Below are 19,546 nucleotides of genomic sequence, written 5' to 3' on the forward strand. Positions count from 1 at the left end.
CTTGAATTTTAAGGCACCTCCGTTCACACAGACTCAGACTAAAAAATGTAAATACTTCATTGATGTACAGTTAATGTTTGTTAATAGGACTGTGTTTAAAGGCACATTCTTTAATGGGGCCTTTTCTGAGACACCAATTGATTAGTTATGCATTTAAATCAATGCTGATGGGGTTTGGTTAATGGAGATGATTGAATTTCCTTCAAGACATTAAGGTTAAGAAGTCTCCATAGAGGTTTCAACAGTATCTATATAAAGATGCTTCATTTTACGTGTTCATCTTGTAATTCATATTGTAAACGCAATTGTCAGCTGAATGCTTAGTTGAATTTACAAACCACCAAAACAAGTTTAAGCCAATTACCCTGTCCGACTACAGAATTTTACTAAAATCAATCTACAAAGATTCTAACAGACTGAGTAAAACCTCTGTAGCTGATTTGCAAGTTCTTGCAGATGTAACAACAATCAATGACGCATTCAACCTCAATTTTATGCCAAACATGTCTTCCTGTGAGAAATTCTGCTCAACATCTTCAGTGTTAAAAGCTTTTCAAAGAGGCTTAGCTGAAAATGTCTGCCTCAGGCTAAAATGCAAAGCATTCAATTTCCAGCTAATTTACAAGCCCAGTTCAGTTCAATGATAGATTGTTTAGGCACAACAAATAAAGCAGGGAACAAAGTATTATTTAAGGAAAAACTCAATTCAATGTTTTCTGGGCTAAACTTTAAAACTCATCCACTTTAATATGTTACTCAAGAAATTGTGCTATTTACTCAATGTTTCACCATTAGTTTCACATATTTACAAAAAGCTTTAATTTTTTTTGTTTTGTGCTATCGTTTTAGAAATACTGTATACTATTTTAAGTGACAGCAAAACAATTCTGAAATAGCACTGATGATACTTGATTAATTCTAATGCACGCATCCCTGCTGGCTCAGTGAGTTTACCCAGTGATTCACTGAGTCATTCAGAGCAGAGAGGGTCATAGGTTCTCTCCCTAGTCTCAGTTACCCGATTTCAGCCTGGGTGGCAGCTGGGATACTACAATGGGTTTTAGTAGCCGTGGGTTAGGGAGGGGGGAATTTGGTGAGAGCTTCCACTCCCGATTGGCACCCAACAGCCCCTACTGCGTGTGCGAGGATGTCACGGTGAGGACAGAATTGGTCTCAGTTTTGGTTCCCCACCCACAGTCCACTAACCCACTCAACAAATAATGGCCAATCGGACAAGGCACCTGTGAAACTGGATCCCAGGGCAATGTCAACACTTTCAGGAGAGAAGGGGATGGGTGGAAAATGGTATGAAATAGAAAAATATAATTCATAGCACCGGCTACCCAATACATCATTATCCAGTTAAGATTGCACAAACCTAAATGAGGTGTGTATTTTTAAAATGTTGTTCGCCACATTTCTGCTCAGGTTTCAATTTGTGCTTTGTTGATGTTTTATTACGTTAAAGGCGCTATATAAATAATAAGTTGTTGTTGTTTCTTAAAATTAAGATTTTGACATTTCAGTGAGTATCTGAATTGTCCAGTGTGGATACTATGCATTAAAGACCGGGGGAGGGGGGGGGGCGGAAGGGGGGTGGCGGCGGCTGTGAAATTGGTCCAATTTTATTTTCCATTGACTTCAGTGGGGAAGAAAACTAGACGGGGTGTACAACAGGCTGACACTCCAGTGCAGAACTGAGGGAGTGCTGCACTGTCAGAGGTACCGTCTTTCGGTAGACACTAAACCGAGGCCCTGTCTGTTCTCTCAGGTGGATGTAAAAGATCCCATGGTACTATTTCGAAGAAGAGCACGGGAGTTATCCCCGGTGTCCTGGCCAGTATTTATCACTTAAACAGGTCATTGTGGGAGCTTGCTATGCGCAAATTTGCTGCCGCTCTTCCTACATTACAGCAGTGACTTCATTTCAAAAGTACTTCATTGGCTGTAAAGCATTTTGGGATGTCCAGTGGTCATGAAAGGCGCTATATAAATGCAAGTCTTTCTTTATTGGCTGCCTCTTTTGATTTCAATGGAAAGGATAATCAGACAGGATGTTAGCGAGTGGTCATTTCTCCACTACCTGTTTTCCACCCTGCGGAAGTTGAATTTTACCCTCCTTTAATTCTCAGCTAGTTTATTCCATTCTTCCACATGATTCACTCCAGCTATTTCTACATTTATCCAGATGTAACGTATCACTAAATCCCCATGCTTCTCATTGGCTGATCACCTGGCATTCCTCCATGTTATTAAATTATCAATATTTAATATCAATAAGTTATCAATTAATTTTCAACCAGGGCAGCAGTTGGGATGCTACAATTGACCTCAGTGCAACTTTAACCTATCTTTTCTATTTTTAGATATTGATGGAGGTCCTGTTTATTTCATGCATTTCCTGCTTTTATTCCTACTCCTGATTAGCCCAGTGACCCCTGCTGGAAAACACAAAAATGTGGATGTTGGCTGAGGATAGGATCAAATTCATATGTAATAACCTCCTTGGTTGAATAGCCTATGGACCTTCATTCCCTAGGCTCACACTTTAAGATTGGCTATTTGGTCAGGTATCAAACAGGCATTTGTAAACATGAGAGATTGTTTTCAGGAGAGAAGGAATGAAAAACAAAACATTGGGAAATTGTTAAAAGAAACTGTAAATAATAAAGCTGATTTAGAGTAATTAGCAGAATAAAATTATTAACTCCACACAGTAAAGTGATCTTTATGAAGCAATTTTGCAGCAATAATAAAGTTAATCATTAACTGGAGATAGATGTTACGTAACATGGTGGACGGCCGAAAAAGTTTATTTAGTAAGAGCCTACTAATGTTTTCAGTTAAAGCTTAAACTGAACTTAATTTGATTTGCTGTGGTGTGGTTGCTGATTTAACCAGTACCAGAGTCTAACAGCAGCCCCTTGTACTTTGCTCATTTTGGTTTAATAGATTATCATGAGTCGCATTTCTAGAAACTGTGATGGAAGAAATGTGATGACATAGCAGGTCTTCAGAATCAAAGGGATTATAAATAACCAGTAGGAGGATGGGAGGATCCAGAGGTTGAGTGGGTTGTTCAAAGGGGAAGAGGTGGGGGTAGTGAGGGAGTGGTAGGAAGGGAAATGGGTAATGGGAAGGTGTAGGGGTAGGGGATGCGATTGGGGGTGGAGTCACTGAGAGACATGTTTTCCTTGCAACCCCCAAACGTAGCCAGCAATCATTGGTGTTTCCTTTTCTCACAAGACAATGCCATACCACCCACCTGAAAGGAAAGAAGAAAGAAATAGAAAGAGAGAGAGAAAACATAGAGAGTGAAACAAAAAGAAGAATTAAGGGGAGAGAACCAACTGAGAAGGGAAAGAGAAAGACAGGGAGAATCGCCCCACAAAGACATTAGAGACAGGTAAGAGAGTAACCATATTCTCTGACTTACTGCATGTAACACCATAAGAGATCCACTAGTAAAATATTAGAAGTCTTACTTATAGCATATATACTTTCTGCAAGTGTGACACTTACTTCGTGTAACATTTTCCCCGTCACATTTTCCTGTTATGCTTTGTTGATTGGCTTAAAGCAAAACAACAGCAAATCAGAACTGTTGGGGATGGTCTCCGGCAATGGCGATGGAGAGATCGGGGCTTGATTGGGGGTGGGGTGGGGGTGAGGGTAGAAGAGAGCCCGGCAATGGTGAGGGAGAGATCGGGCCTTGGTTGGGGGTGGGGGTGAGGGTAGAAGAGAGCCCGGCAATGGTGAGGGAGAGATCGGGGCTTGGTTGGAGGCGGGGGGTGAGGGTAGAAGAGAGCTCGGCAATGGTGAGGGAGAGATCGGGGCTTGGTTGGAGGCGGGGGGTGAGGGTAGAAGAGAGCCTGGCAATGGTGAGGGAGAGATCGGGGCTTGGTTGGGGGTGGGGGTGAGGGTAGAAGAGAGCCCGGCAATGGTGAGGGAGAGATCGAGGCTTGGTTGAGGGTGGTGGGGGGGTGAGGGTAGAAGAGAGCCCAGCATGGTGATGGAGAGATCGGGGCTTGGTTGGGGGTGGTGGGGGGGTGAGGGTAGAAGAGAGCCCAGCATGGCGATGGAGAGATCGGGGCTTGGTTGGGGGCGGGGGGTGGTGAGGGTAGAAGGGAGTCCGTCAATGGTGAGGGAGAGATCGGAGCTGGAAGGGTGAGGTTGAAGGGAGGCCGAAGGCTTCCTTGAGAGGCCGGGGGGAATGCTCCTGCTCATCCTGGCCCAAAGGAATGCCCTAAAATGCGCTGACTAACCTGCTGGAGCTGACATCTCCAAGAGGGAACACACACATGCTTTGCAACCCACCGTTGTAAAAATGGCGGCAGGCACGCACGTGCGGGTTGGGGATGCGCTCTCCCGCCCGTCATGGAGCGGGGGTCTGATGAAAGGGAGGAACTGAAAGAAATCAGTATTTGTAAGGAAATGGTGTTAGGGAAATTGACGGGATTGAAGGCTGATAAATCCCTAGGGCCTGATAATCTACATCCTAGGGTGCTTAAGGAAGTGGCCCTAGAAATAGTAGATGCATTGCTGATCATCTTCCAACATTCGATGGAATCTGGAACAGTACCCATGGATTGGAGGGTAGCTAATGTTACCGCACTATTCAAAAAAGGTAGTAGAGAGAAAACGGGGAATTACAGACCACTAAGCCTGCCATCGGTAGTGGGGAAAATGCTAGAGTCCATTATAAAAGATGTAATAGCAGAGCACTTGGAAAACAGTGACAGGATCGGACAAAGTCAACATGGATTTACAAAAGGTAAATCATGCTTGACTAACCTACTGGAATTTTTTGAGGATGTAACTGGTAAAATAGATAAGGGAGAACCAGTGGATGTGGTGTATTTGGACTTTCAGAAGGCTTTCAATAAGGTCCCGCATAAGAGATTAGCATGTAAAGTTAAGGCACATGGGATTGGGGGCAAGGTATTGACTTGGATAGAGAACTGGTTGGCAGACAGAAAGCAAAGAGTTGGAATAAATGGGTCTTTTTCCGAGTGGCAGGCAGTGACTAGTGGGGTACCGCAGGGATCGGTCCTTGGACCCCAGCTATTCACAATATATATTAATGATCTAGGCGAGGGAACTAAATGTAATATCTCCAAATTTGCAGATGACACAAAGCTGGGTGGGCGTGTGTGCTGTGAGGAGGATGCTGAGAAACTCCGGATGATTTGGACAGGTTGGGTGATTGGGCAGAAGCATGGTAGATACAATATAACGTGGATAAATGCGAGGTTATCCACTTTGGTGGCAATAACAGGAAGGCAGATTATTATCTGAATGACAATAGGTTGGGAGAAGGGGAAGTGCAACGAGACCTGGGTGTCCTTGTGCACCAGTCGCTGAAGGTAAGCATGCAGGTGCAGCAGGCGGTTAAGAAGGCAAATGGTATGTTGGCCTTCCTAGCGAGAGGGTTTGAGTACAGGAACAAGGATGTCTTGCTGCAGTTGTACAGGGCCTTGGCGAGACCGCACCTTGAGTATTGTGTGCAGTTTTGGTCGCCTTATCTGAGGAAGGACGTTCTTGCCATGGAAGGAGTTCAGCGAAGATTCACCAGGCTGATACCTGGGATGGCAGGAATGACGTATGAGGAGAGATTGGGTCGATTGGGCTTATACTCGCTGGAGTTTAGAAGAATGAGAGGGGATCTCATTGAAACTTATAAAATTCTGACAGGCCTGGACAGACTAGATGCAGGAAGGATGTTCCCAATGGCCGGGGAGTCCAGAACCAGGGGTCACAGTCTAAGGATAAGGGGTAAGCCATTTAGGACAGAAATGAGGAGGAATTTCTTCACCCAGAGAGTGGTGAACCTGTGGAATTCTCTACCACAGAAGGCAGTAGAGGCCAATTCATTAAATATATTCAAGAAGGAGTTGGGTATATTTCTTAAGGCTAAAGGGATCAAGGGGTATGGGGAGAAAGCAGGGATAGGGTACTGAATTTGGATGATCAGCCATGATCGCATTGAATAGCGGAGCAGGCTCAAGGGGCTGAATGGCCTACTCCTGCTCCTATCTTCTATGTTTCTATGTTAATATCAAGGCTTAGCTCTCAAAAGCAGAAAGCATAGCACTAGTTAAATCAGCTGATCTGCTGCCTCCCACATGGAGTGAGCCTGTGGATCCATTTTAAACTCCCTTTCCCCAATAGTAGAATTGTGAGCAACACCACAATTGGCTCCTAGTATATATGCATTTGTTTAAATAGTGAATGCCGATCACACGATTGGGGATGTTCCTGGTTTGGAGAAGTTATTGATCATGACAGGTTGAATGAGCTGAATTAAAACATGATGTGGTTTGGTTAGAACAACACAATCTCCCTGGGATAATGACTGCCTTTGCTGATATTAAATCAGCTCCTTCACACTTTAGATTTGCTGTTAGCCAGATCCTCTGATGATGTCATTAGTACTTAACCTTAATACAAAAAGATTTACAAAATAATCAGCAAACCAGACTCCAGATGTTTATAGTTCTTTGTAACTGCTGGATGTGACAGAGAGGCTCCCTCCTTCAAATATGAGAATATGGTATCAAACACAGACGTGATCTGGCTGTTTGTGACAAACAGGTTTCAGCCAACATCATTTGTCTGTGACTATATTTACATGCAATGTGTTCCCCACAGTGACATATCTATTCTGCACTAAAAGCTGATGGAAACACTCAGCACTACCCGTTTTTTGTAATAAGTCACTGCAAACTATTTTACAGGAATATTTCTAGATCATGTAAACAATGGTGTGTTATCTGTACTAGCAAATGCAACTTAGCATACCCATTTCTGTCAGATAATTTTTGAGTCCAGGTCGCGATGATTTTAGCAAGCAATTTTAGCAGTGGATTAAAGATACACCAGCTTTAGATAAAATGGATATATTCAATGCACATAAATGGAGCAGATGCCCTTGTCAGCAGCCCACATAAGGTGTTTCAACATTATCAAAGGTCAAATCTGCATTACACACACTGCAGCAGTAGTCACAATAAACGTCTGTAGTTCCTTTGAAACACTATGAAAGGTTCTTCTTTTCGTTGCTGCCTTCCTTCTTTAATTCGGTGTAAAATATATGCTGAATGTTGGGACTGATCTTAAATATGGAAACAAAAGAAAAAATAGGTACCTTTGAGGCAAAGGAGCTACATACTAAATCTGGTCTAACTGCGGCGTTTTTTTTCACTGAATATTACCCATAGCATTTCCCAATGGCAATATGCATTTTTAAAGTACCTATGGGGCCTAAATTCAACATTGGTGCATCCGTTTTACAGGGTGGCAGCCTAACGCTTTTTTCAGGCGCGGGACCTGGACACCTGTGTTTTTGCCTAGGCCTAAATGGTGGGAAGCGCATATCTGGCTCATAATAAGCATGCGATTTCTGCCTGTCATATTGGAAGCTGTTTAGCACCACATGATCGAATTTCTAGGCCTTGGTATTTTCAACCCAGCGCTGAGTTTCAAATTTTGTTTCTTATATATTAAGCCTGTTTACTTCCACCTCCATAACAGCCACTTTTGCCATTTCCTCACTCCCATTGCCACTGAAACTCTTATTTATATTTGTCTCTTCTAAATTCAGTTTCTCCAGTGTCTTCCTTGTCACCTCCTATCCTCCACCCTCCATAACAATTTGCATTCATAAGGTAGCTTTCAAGACCTGCGGATGTCCCAAAGTGCTTCACAGCCAATGAAGTACTTTTGATGTATAGTCACTGTTGTAATGTAGGGAAACATGGCAGCCAATTTGAATACAGTGAGGTCCCACAACCAACAAGATAAATGTACAGATAACCAACATCATTAAAAAACAGATTAAGCGATAAATGTTGGCCATAAACTCCAACTCATCCAAAATTCTGTCACCTGCACCCTGTCCCACACCACAGCCTGGATTTTAACCCTGCCCATCCTGTTCCTGATGCATACCCGCCCCACGCCACTTTAACTCCGTACAAAATGGAGTTGGGAGGGCAGCCCTCCCCATCCAAGCGTGGCAGAAGTTTGCAGAAATTGCAGCCCACCGGCGCTGCGATGCAATTTTTGATCCCAGGGTCATGAGGACTGCACGGCACTAAACCCACCAGCAAAAGCTGGCGGCACCCACAAGGGCTCCTCCTGGCCCAACAAGGAAGCCTTGGGCCTCCTCTCCCTCGGGCTCCCTCTCCACCCCTCCTCGGTCCGCGATCGGCCTGGGCACTACCCTCACTTACTTTGCCGTTCCCTCCGGCCCGATTTCCAGCTCAATCCTGCTGGCAGTTATGTCATTCCCATTGGGGACCCAAGGGAACTTCAATGGAAAATAAAAATCGGGCGGGTTGTAAATGGACAGCCAATTAAATCCTTTTAGTTTCCCGCTGAGCAGGTTAATTTAGAACTACCCCCTTAGTCATGATTTTAGACTAGACCTGAACATCAAATCATTGAAGTGATTTTATTTATACATATAGTAAAGAGTTTTGAAAATACTTAAATAATATTATGTAAATTTTTTAAAAATACTTTAATATGTCTACAAAAGGATATTGTTTCTTTGACTGAAATGCCCATTAATTCTGTATTTTACTTGGCCAGTTCTGGTGAGAAGAGATTTTTCTTACTCAGTAAAATAGTCTCATGTAATATAACCAGACCAGCCAAAGAATCTCACTTAGTACAGCAGGGGCCTGGCTGCAGGATTCAATGTTACTCTCCTTGCTGCAGAATGCTCAGTGCATGTTCTACATCTGACAAATTGACACAGAATTACTGAGTCGGGATCTGGGAACAGAAATAATTAGCACGTGCACACCTGTCCTATAAACGGGCACTGCAAACAATCCCTACTCCCAATTAAATTCCGCCCAGCCCAGATGAAACAGGAGTAATGCCAGATGCACAGACAGCTCAACTGGCAAAAACTTTGGCAAACTTTGCTGTCGTGGTTTTGATTATGTTCCTTTTTCGCTCCGTCTTTTAAAAACACTTTCACCCGATTTCTTCCATCAGGTCCTGAAATATGAAGTCTTGCTGAGGTACAGTCTGGATTGCAATCAAGAGTGGGAACCACGGTGGTCGGGGGCTGGCAAGGGGAGCAGCAGAGAATTCGAGTGTCGATCAAGAGGAAGGGCTTCAGCTGCAGGGGGGGAAAGGGCTGGGGCAGAGTAGGAGATGGAAATCAGTTGTTAAATTATGGGGTTTGAAATTCAGCTCTGGGCTGAACAGAAGACTAAAGTGGCCTGCAGCTGGTTCAGCCTGAGCAAGCAGCCAGAAAAGAGGTTGGAGACGATGGCAAAGGTGCAGACTTTTTGTCAGGAGCCAAAAACAATAGCTTTGACTTCCTCAATTGTTTGGCTCATTCATGACTGTACCTAACAAACAAATCCATAGAGCAACTATCAGTATACATGTGCCTGACATGGCAGAGCCGATACCTCTGGAGGGCAGCCTGGCAGATGGTCAACTCAGTTCCCTAGAGAACTCACATAATGCAGATTTTATACATCAATCCTTTATTTTATATTTTATGTATACACTGTTGTTGAAATATTTTAGTAATGATGGGGTTATTTTTCTAGAGAGGATCAAATTGCAAACAGAGTTTTGCATTTGGCTCTGGACTCCTGTTCGAAATTATTTGCATGTACTTAAAATATAAAAATCCTTTCAGCCTTTTTATGCCAGAGAGAGATACTGAAAGGTTAGACAAATCTGTTCAGAGAGAGCTGGGGAGAGGAAGGGGGTGCGGGGTGGGGGGACGTGGTCAGTTCCTTAGTAAATATTCTTCTTTTCTCTCTGAAGGCAGTGACTCACACTGGGACACGGGTCCGCCTGCCCGCCTGCCTTCCAGTGACCATTTTTCAGGTGTGAGCCTCAATGGCCCATTAAGAAAGAGCATGATTCTGGTCTCAGCTAACATGCACACAGTGCAGTCAGGAATGGGGGGCCATAGTTGAGTTTCCTCCCTCCAAAGCCACAGGGGGCCAATTGTAACACCACCGCTGAGATCAACTCAGTATAGACCAGAAACGGAACTCTGGCACCTTCCTGGTCTGTGTGACTCAGTACCACACCAGTCAGTGCATTTGCCCAGCAAACTGTTGGAGGAGCTCCAACATTTGTTAACCTAACTGTGCCTATTCCTCACCTCCCTGTATGAGGATATTGCAGCTTTAATTACTGTGTGCGCAGGACATGCCGACTATGCCTTTAAGCTAAACAGCAGAGAAGCACAATGAGTAGTCATCAGTTTGCAAATAATGTCCACATTCAAACAGCGGACATCCCTAATGCACAAATCACAACAATCAGTTTGTCAAGTAGCTACAATAGTAATTGATGCAACATTTGGCCTTTAGTGATTTCTAGATGAATTTACATTTATCACACTGTGACAAATTGTATCATGCAGATAAATGTCAGATGACGTGTGCAGCTGCTCCTTTTCAAATTTGTAAATTAGGAAGTGTCGTGAATGTACAAGAACTATTGATTGTATTAGCTGTATGAATTTTATATCAAATAATCAAGCTGAAGATACCTCACAAATCTCTTTAACAAAACATTTTTCCAGATTTGTAAACAGGCTTGCACACAATGTGAATATATAATTGGATCACCAATCGTATCTCTCCTGTATATTTTCAAATTTTGATTAAATAGACAGTAAAATAAATGTACTGCACGATGCCTCAGATATCATGCCTATCACAGCGAGAACTTAGCCCGGTGCCCAATAGAGTGACATTTAGAGGAATTTTTACAGCCGACTATTTCAGGAATGAGCTTTCCTGAGAGTTCTCCAATTTAAGTGACTCACACCACTTTATGCCATAAAGTTCTAGGTTGGGTAAACATGTAGGTGAGGAAATGGTTACTTCATTTTTAACACCATTCAAGGGTGGTTTCATTAAAATTTAGCAGGTTTTAAAGATGAAATAAATTCTCTGAACAAATGCTTATAAGCACATCATGATCCTGGCTGCAAGAAGTGCATTAACTACATTCCATTTGGTTTGATTTAAGTAACACAGAGTGTGGTAGAGGTAGATCCACAAGTATTACAGCATGTATTATTCAATAGCTGTTCTTTAGAAATGTCTGGGACAAAATCTCATACTTGTTGATAATGCCACATGTATCATGAGGGTGTATCTTGGAAAGATCTGCTTGTTACTTTCCCAGTTTAAAACCATTGAGAGTCCCGCCGTATTACCTCACAGATTGAAAAAAACACTGGCTTATTATATTCAGGCTTGAGTTGTAATATGTAAGTAGTATCTGTTTTTAGCTTTGTCAGAAGAAACTAATAATTGTCCATCTTTGTCTCACCCCACCCTTGATATCTTTCTTCCTTGCCAGAATACACTAAATTAGCAGGTGATGAAAAGCTGTACTCAAGAATAGAAAACCTTTATGTAAGGTTTGCCTGGAATTTAAAAAAAATTGTACTTTGTCCACTGTGCAAAAACACATAAATTAAGTATAGAAAGGACCAAGGGACTCGAAGAAATTCCATTGTGATCAACCCCATTTTGAATTGACAATAATCAGTTGTTTGATACTCACTTTATTCTGGAAGGAAGAAGCCTCAAAGCTTTCAAAAGCTGCCATGTAATAAAACATAATTACTCTAACCAAAGGTATCACTTTTTACTGTTCCAGAGAGAGTTCCAATACTTTTGATATTATCTGTCATATGCAATCTTTCCAAACACTGTGTAATTCACAGATATATGTTGCTTGAAGGCTTGGGCAGCAGTATGCAAACATTTCAAAAAGCCTCTGGCGATTACTTAATGAGGCACAAGCACAAGCTGATTTCATACAATTTATTCTCTATCACACTGAACTTTGCTGGGATAAGCATTTGACCTATTTCTCAAAACCCTGTTCTCTGACTCATTCCGCACAACCTAATTAAGATATGTTACTGCAAATTGATCAGATCAACCAATTCATATGCCTATACTGGATTGCAGGGTGGTTATCATTTAAACAACAAGCACTGGCTTTGATAAGCTTCTCTTCACAGTCCTTCCTTTTTCTCTTCAAAGGACAGAACTGGCCTATTTGCATGCTTTCAATGAGATACCAATTATTCTCGTGAAACAAATTTACATTAAATATTCCATTTAGAAAGCAAAATTGACTTGAGATGTGTGTTAAAATAACTCAAAGTTCAGAATAACATGGGAAAGATGACTAATCATGTTACACTCTTCACAGGGTATTCTGAAATAATCATTTGCATTGCATACATTTATCAAGCAAAGTTGGTTGTGAAAAATAATGATTAGAAGTCTAGGGATTGGACAAGGTGTTTGAAGAACTAAAAGAGCCTTGATTTGTAAGGAGTACCTTAATGTATGGCATATGCTGCAGCCTTTTAGCTAATTCACATGTCTGTCTGCACTAATAATAGAGGAGGTTACATGCCAATTATTCAGGGTGAAATCAGCCAGTAAGCTCAGTACAATAGACGCAGTGTTCAGGCCCTTGATGTGGCACATTTTTTAAACACATTATCACCAGCTGCTTCAGAACAGTCCTGATACATCTTAGTCTCTAACTATATCTAGGAATGCAAATTGCTTTAAATTCACAATATACATTATTTTATCTTTACATATTGTAATATGTGCCAGCTCCTTTATCACGCTATAATTTCTCAAAATGATTTCCATATATTTTGTTGCTTCTCACATTAGAACATGTAGATTATTGTCAACTGAAATCGGACATCCATTAAAATGCTTTGTCTCTGACACCACACACACTACACACACACACACTGTTTTACATTACCAGTAGCCTTACCTTCACAACCCACTCAAGCTAATGCAGATAACAGCCATTGGGCTTGAGACAATATAAAAGATAGGAGTTGTATATACCCGAATTATACAAAATAATAATAGGCAGTCAGAAAAGAATAATTAGCATCTAATGGGCTCTCTTGCTGGGGCTCAGATGTGCTGGTCAGTGCTAATCTTGGCTCAAGTACACATCTGTAACTGACCACAATCCATATGACTTAGCTTGCAGAATCAATAGAATAAAAGTCATATTCCAAAGATGTTGTTTAATTTCTGAGCTAGTTAAAATATCTGGTCCTGTGGTGAATGGTAGCACTCATTTAAATGAGAGTCAACAAGAAAAAAAAACAATGTTTACAGTTTAATTAAAAAACAAAGCAACGTTGAAGGTTTAATTAAAAAAACATTTCCTTTTAATCTTGGCCAATTTGTGTTAATTAAAAAGATTACTTTTTAAATGACAGCAAAACAAATTGCATCCAGGGCAAGCACAGCATGGGCCAGATTTTAAGTTCTCTTTATTCTGCTCAGCAATATACTTGCACTCCAGGCTCACAACTAGGTCAGTGAATTATACACTGGCCTTTCATCTCTGGTACCTGGGTTCAAATCCAGCTCGGAATGATGGGATGAAAATCTTCTCTGCCTGTTTGCTGTGATGTGACGTGAGTTTGTGCAGCTTCAATCCAGTTCCTAATGGGGCACAAGCCTACAGTGCAAAAGTGTCCCTATTTTGGCACTAATTGGTAATCTCACTCAGAAAGGAAGAAAATGTTACACCAGTTGCTTATTGCTGGGTCAAAAGTGGAACAAAGAGGAGTTTACTCTGGCTGTGTTATACCTTAATGCTGATGCTGATGCTGGGTTCCATTTCTCAGCACCAACATCCCTCAACTTAAGCACAAAAATGGAAAGAAAGGCTAGTGGATGACAATACCAAGGAGTTGCTGACTAAACTATTCTAACGCACTCCTGGCCGGCCTCCCACTTTCCTCCCTCCATAAACCTGAGCTCATCCAAAACTCTGCTGCCCATATCCTAACTCACACCAAGTCCTGTTACATAAGAACATAAGAACATAAGAAGTAGGAGCAGGAGTAGGCCATACGGCCCCTCGGGCCTGCTCCGCCATTCAATAGGATCATGGCTGATCCGAACCTAGACTCACGTCCACTTCCCTGCCCGCTCCCCGTAACCCCTAATTCCCTTATCAGCTAGGAAACTGTCTATCTCCTTTTTAAATTTATTTAATGCCGCAGCTTCCACAGCTCTCTGAGGTAGCAAATTCCATAGATTTACTACCCTCTGAGTGAAGAAGTTTCTCCTCATCTCAGTTTTGAAACGGCAGCCCCTTATTCTAAGATTATGCCCCCTAGTTCTAGTCTCACCCATCAGTGGAAACATCCTCCCCGCATCCACCCGATCAAGCCCCCTCACAATCTTATATGTTTCGATAAGATCGCCTCTCATTCTTCTGAATTCCAATGAGTAGAGGCCCAACCTACTCAACCTTTCCTCATAAGTCAACCCCCTCAACTCCGGAGTCAACCGAGTGAACCTTCTTTGAACTGCCTCGAGAGCAAGTATATCTTTTCTTAAATATGGAAACCAAAACTGTACGCAATATTCCAGGTGTGGCCTCACCAGTACCCTGTATAACTGAAGCAAGACTTCCCTGCTTTTATACTCCATCCCCCTTGCAATAAAAGCCAAGATTCCATTGGCCTTCCTGAGCACCTGCTGTACCTGCATACTAACCTTCTGTGTTTCATGCACCAGGATCCCAGATCCCTTTGTACTGTAGCACTTTGCAGTTTCTCTCCATTTAGATAATAACTTGCTCTTTGATTTTTTCTGCCAAAGCACATAACCTCACACTTTCCAACATTATATTCCATCTGCCAAATTTCTGCCCACTCACTTAGCCTGTCTATGTCCTTTTGCAGGTTTTTTATGTCCTCCTCACTCACTGCTTTCCCTCCCATCTTTGTATCGTCGACAAACTTGGATATGTTGCACCTGGTCCCCTCCTCCAAATCGTTAATATAGATTGTAAAGAGTTGGGGTCCCAGCACTGACCCCTGCGGAACACCACTAGTCACTGATTGCCAACCCGAGAATGAACCATTTATCCCAACTCTCTGTTTTCTGTTAGATAGCCAATCTTCCACCCATGCCAGTATATTACCCCCAATCCCGTGATTTTTTATCTTGTGCAGTAATCTTTTGTGTGGCACCTTGTCAAATGCCTTTTGGAAGTCCAAATACACCACATCCACTGGTTCCTCTTTATCCACCCTGTTTGTTACATCCTCAAAGAATTCGAGCAAATTTGTCAAACATGACTTCCCCTTCACAAAACCATGCTGACTCTGTCTGATTAAATTATGCTTATCCAAATGTCCTGTTACTGCTTCCTTAATAATGGACTCCAACATTTTACCAACCACTGATGTTAGGCTAACTGGTCTATAGTTTCCAGCCTTTTGTCGATCTCCTTTTTTAAATAAGGGCGTTACATTAGCAGTTTTCCAATCTGCTGGGACCTTTCCTGAATCCAGGGAGTTTTGGAAAATTACCACCAATGCATCCGCAATCCCTACCGCTACTTCTCTCAAGACCCTAGGATGTAATCCATCAGGTCCAGGGGATTTATCCACCTTAAGTCCCATTATCTTACCAAGTACCACCTCCTTAGTGATTTTAATCGTGTTTAGCTCCTCCCCCCCTATAGCCCCCTGTTTGTCCAGTGTTGGGATATTTTTAGTGTCCTCTACTGTAAAGACTGATACAAAATATTTGTTCAGCGTTTCTGCCATCTCCATGTCCCCCACCACTAATTTCCCGGTCTCGTCCTCTAAGGGACCAACATTCACTTTAGCCACCCTTTTTCTTTTTATATAACTGTAGAAACTCTTGCTATCTGTTTTTATATTTTTTGCTAGTTTACTTTCATAATCTATCTTCCCTTTCTTAATTAATCTTTTAGTTATTCTTTGCTGGCTTTTAAATGCTTCCCAATCTTCTATCCTCCCACTAGATTTGGCTACTTTATATGCCCTTGTTTTCAGTCTGATACTATCCTTTATTACTTTACTTAGCCACGGATGGCTGTCTTTTCTTTTACGCCCCTTTTTCCTCAGTGGAATATATTTTTCTTGAAAGTTGTGAAATATCTCCTTGAATGTACACCACTGCTCATGTACCGTTTTACACCTTAATCTATTTTCCCAGTCCACTTTAGTCAACTCTGCTCTCATACCTTCATAGTCTCCTTTGAGATCCAGCTCTCTCACCCTCCAACTGAATTTGGAATTCAACCATGTTATGGTCACTCATTCCAAGGGGATCCTTTACTAGGACATTTTTTATTAATCCTGTCTCATTACACAGGACCAGATCTAAGATTGCCTGCCCCCTGGTTGGTTCAGTAACATACTGCTCAAGGAACCCGTCCCTAATGCACTCTATGAACTCTTCCTCAAGGCTGCCCTGCCCAATTTGATTTGTCCAGTCAATATGAAAGTTAAAATCTCCCATGATTATAGCTGTTCCCTTATTACAAGCCCCAACTATTTTCTGATTTATACTCCGACCAACAGAGTTGCAACTGTTAGGAGCCCACTAGTGACTTTTTCCCCTTATTATTCCTTATCTCCACCCAAACCGTTTCATTATCCTGATCCTTTGACTCAATATCATTTCTCACTATTGCAGTGATTCCATCCTTTATTAACACAGCCACCCCGCCTTCCTTTCCTTCCTGTCTGTCGTTCCTGATAGTCAAATACCCCTGGATGTTTAGTTCCCAGTCATGGTCACCCTGCAGCCATGTCTCCATAATGGCCACCAGATCATACCCATGTGTAGTTATTTGTACCGTCAACTCGTCTATTTTGTTACGAATGCTGCGTGCATTCAGATAAAGAACTTTTAAATATGTTTTATGACAATTTATTCCTGCTTTTACCCTCTTTATTACTTTACCTTTATCTTTATATATTCTGTCCCTTCCTGACAAGCTCTGGTTTTTAATTCCCCCACTGCTACCTTGCTCTATTGCCTTCTCCGCTGACATTTTTATTTTTTGCTCTCTTGAAACCTCCCCCCGACTAATTAGTTTAAAGCCCTCTCTACAGCCATTCACCAGGATTCTAGTCCCAGCACTGGCCAAGTGAAGTCCATCCCAACGGAACAGCTCTCTCCTGTCCCAGTACTGGTGCCAGTGTCCCAAGAAGCAAAATCCTTTTCTCCCACACCTGTCTTTGAGTCTGTTCACCCATTACCCTGTGCTCAGAAAACCACATTGGCTCCTGGCCCAGCAGTGCCACAATTTTCAACATTCTCATCCTTGTGTTCAAATCCTTCCATGGCTTCATCTCTGTGACCTTTTCTGGCCCTACAACCCTCTGAGATCCTCCAATTCTGGCCTCTTGCACATCCCCGATATCCATCGCTCCAGCACTGGTGGCTGTGCCTTCAGCTAACTAGGCCCTAAGTTCTGGAATTGCCTCACTAAACCATTCTCCATCTCTAACTCTCTCTCGGGGTGGATGATGACAGCCTTCTCGCGGCCCACTCTGTTACGTGATCTTAGATCACAACTAATGTTGTGTCAAAGGACACCGAACTTGTCGATAAGTCGATCTCCCGGTGACAGTAACAAACCAAGCAAAAACCTCTATCTCCTCCTTTAAGTCGCTCCTTAAACATAGAAACATAGAAGATAGGAGCAGGAGTAGGCCATTCAGCCCCTCGAGCCTGCTCCGCCATTCAATGAGATCATGGCTGATCATCCAAATTCAGTACCCTGTCTCTGCTTTCTCCCCATATTCCTTGATCCCTTTAGTCTTAAGAAATATACCCAACTCCTTCTTGAATATATTTAATGAATTGGCCTCAACTGCCTTGTGTGGTAGAGAATTCCACAGGTTCACCACTCTCTGGGTGAAGAAATTCCACCTCATCTCAGTTCTAAATGGCTTACCCCTTATCCTTAGACAGTGACCCCTGGTTCTGGACTCCCCCATCATCGGGAACATCCTTCCTGCATCTAGTCTGTCTAGTCCTGTTAGAATTTTATAAGTTTCAATGAGACCCTCTCTCATTCTTCTAAACTCTAGCGAGTATAAACCTAATCGACCCAATCTCTCCTCATAAGTCATTCCTGCCATCCCAGGTATCAGTCTGGTGAATCTTCGCTGCACTCTCTCCATGGCAAGAACATCCTTCCACAGATAAGTTGACCAAAACTGCACACCATACTCAAGGTGTGGTCTCACCAAGGCCCTGTACAGCTGCAGCAAGACATCATTGTTCCTGTACTCGAATCCTCTCGCTATGAAGGCCAGCAAACCATTTGCCTTCTTAACCGCCTGCTGCACCTGCATGCTTACCTTCAGCTGGTGCACAAGGACACCCAGGTTTCATTGCACTTCCCCGTTTCCCAATCTATTGCCATTCAGATAATAATCTGTCTTCCTGTTTTTGCCACCGAAGTGGATAACCTCACATTTATCCACATTCTACTGCATCTGCCATGCATCTGCCCAATCACCCAAACTGTCCAAATCATACTGGAGTTTCTCTGCATCCTCCTCACAGCACACACGCCCACCCAGCTATGTGTCGTCTGCAAACTTGGAGATATTACATCGAGTTCCCTCGTCTAGATCATTTATATATATTGTGAATAGCTGGGGTTCTAGCACCGATCCCTGCGGTACCCCAGTATTCACGGCCTGCCACTCGGAAAAAGACCCATTTATTCCAACTCTTTGCTTCCTGTCTGCCAACCAGTTCTCTATCCAAGACAGTACCTGTTGTGTATGTACCTTTAAGAGAAGAACTGATTCTATACTGCAGTACCGGCAGTGACCATCCCTGTATATAAAGCCATAGCAGGCTTCTGTATTTCAGTCTTGAGTTTCCCTCTGTTCAGTAAATACCTGTTTTATTGTTCTCCTGCAGTCAGAGTATTATTGATACCCGGACACTACACTGGCGACGGGCAGGTTCGAACTCACCTGCATTACTGCATCACCTCACGGGGATCTTTTCCCTGAAGAGAAGCTTCTTGGAGGTCGAAGTCAGAACGGAGGGCGTCGACCGCGGGCAACCGCCCAGGGATCCACCGGAGAGTTGCAGGGGAGGCTATGGAGAGCTGGGCCTGGCTCCCCAGTCGAGGTGTTCCAGCAAGTCGTGCTGGTAGCAGGTAGTGCGCTGACCCTTCTGGACTGCGGCGGGCTCGGGCTCGATCAAGCGGCTCTGCAAAAGGGGCCGTGCAGCGTTGTCGGGAGGAAGAGAGAGAGAGAGGGTGGAGCCCACAGGGCGCGGTCGGTGGTCAGGAACCGGGCAGCATGGAGAGGATAGAACGAGGGGAAGGAAAAGTGATACGCGCCGAAGTCGCGGGTCACCGCCATTACCCTGTAGAACACTAGGAGCAGCGTGGCAGCAAGGGGAAGAAGGACAAGTGCGGGAGGCACCATTTTATTCCATTGGGGAAGAAGAAAAAGCGTGGGAGGCACCATTTTAAATCACTCAAGATGCTGAAGAGTGGCAGTATCACTGCTTTCGACAACGAGGTAGAAGACTGGACCACGTATGTGGAAAGAATTGAAGTGTACTGCAAGGCAAATAAGGTGGCCGATGGAAAGAAGGCATCGGTATTATTAAATTTGATGGGCACGAGAACATACGGCCTATTGCGGAATTTAATTACCCCAGCT

General features: G+C 43.0%; 1 long non-coding RNA gene across 1 annotated transcript in view; it reads left to right on the plus strand.

Annotated features, from left to right (window-relative positions):
* LOC147108610 (uncharacterized) overlaps positions 1 to 19,546 on the plus strand; it is a 115,000-nt gene that overhangs the window by 18,899 nt on the left and 76,555 nt on the right. Inside the window, exon 2 of the long non-coding RNA XR_015080615.1 lies at positions 3,247 to 3,406. This is a non-coding gene — a long non-coding RNA (uncharacterized LOC147108610). The remainder of the gene's footprint in view (positions 1 to 3,246; positions 3,407 to 19,546) is intronic.

The sequence above is a fragment of the Somniosus microcephalus genome, chromosome 13, assembly GCF_052327205.1.
Source record: "Somniosus microcephalus isolate GS21.2 chromosome 13, FLI_Smic_1.0, whole genome shotgun sequence".
Classification (NCBI taxonomy): Eukaryota; Metazoa; Chordata; class Chondrichthyes; order Squaliformes; family Somniosidae; genus Somniosus; species Somniosus microcephalus.